This window comes from Rousettus aegyptiacus, unplaced genomic scaffold, assembly GCF_014176215.1.
Source record: "Rousettus aegyptiacus isolate mRouAeg1 unplaced genomic scaffold, mRouAeg1.p scaffold_m13_p_6, whole genome shotgun sequence".
Taxonomy (NCBI): Eukaryota; Metazoa; Chordata; class Mammalia; order Chiroptera; family Pteropodidae; genus Rousettus; species Rousettus aegyptiacus.
In genome coordinates this window covers 30,997,890-30,999,069 of record NW_023416309.1, presented here as the reverse complement: position 1 = coordinate 30,999,069, position 1,180 = coordinate 30,997,890, and positions in this window count along the sequence as shown.

Below are 1,180 nucleotides of genomic sequence, written 5' to 3'. Positions count from 1 at the left end.
AAACGGTATAGACTACGATCAGATAAGTGTTACTACAACCAATACATGGGGAAAGAACGAGCAAAGCTTTTGGCTCTACATTTTTGTATCATCAGTTTTACTCTCATGAAGATGTATAATGTTCTTGAATCAGTAGCAATCTGATATTTTCCACCAGAAACATCGTTACAGTCTGATATAATATAAGACATCCAAGCAAAAAGACTCCATAGTTGGAGGGTAGATACTGCGTGAAGTCTAGGGAAATAGCTTGTTTTTTTAAATAATAGTCTTTCTAGTGATCCCAATTCTGGGAATCTATCTCAAGAAAATAATCAGACTAGTAGGAAAATCTTCATGTACAAAGATGTCATCACAATGTTATAATTTATTTATAATGACAGTTGGAATAATTTAAATGCTCAGCACTGTGAAAATGGTTGAGTAAATTACCACATTTAACAAATGTTTCCGAAGAGTTTAGAGTTTATAATGATAAGGAAAAATATTAGTCATAGTGTGGAATGAACAAAGCAGGATATATGGTTTTATGTCTGATGCAATGCTAACTACAAACACATACTATGTAAACAGTAAAAACCAAATAGAAAAAACAACAATATGTCATCAACCAGTAGATGCGTTAGAGTAGTGAGATTGTACATGACTTTTTTCCCTTCTAACTTGTTTGCATGTTACTGACTTCCTATAATGGAACAAAAATTATAAACTTTACATTATAAAAATAGAAGGAAGAGGAGGAGAAAGAAAGTAGCTATTGCTTCACTCTGGTTTCTGAGGGGATGGGGTAAAATAAAGCTGAGGGATCATTTAAGCCAGGCACTGGGGCTACTAAGATAGAGGGCAGAAATCCAGCGATGTAAGAAATAGACCTAAAAGAACATGACAAAATAGGGTGAAGCTGTAACCACAGTGAGAATTCGTGTAGGATAATATTTTTTAAATGTTAGCCAATGTAATTTTATTGTCTTTATCTTCACCAAACCCTTCTTGCATTCAGTCAGCTGTGTATCCTGAGACACTTGTTCAGAAAGTTGGGAAAACCATGAGTCTGTTCTTGGCTTCAGTTTCACAGCCCATAGCCTCTGAGGAGCTAGAAGAATTTGGAGCACGAAGTAAGGGGGAGATTTGCTGCCCCTCCAGATTAGAAAGTATCGCACAGACTAGGATGAAGGGGAGA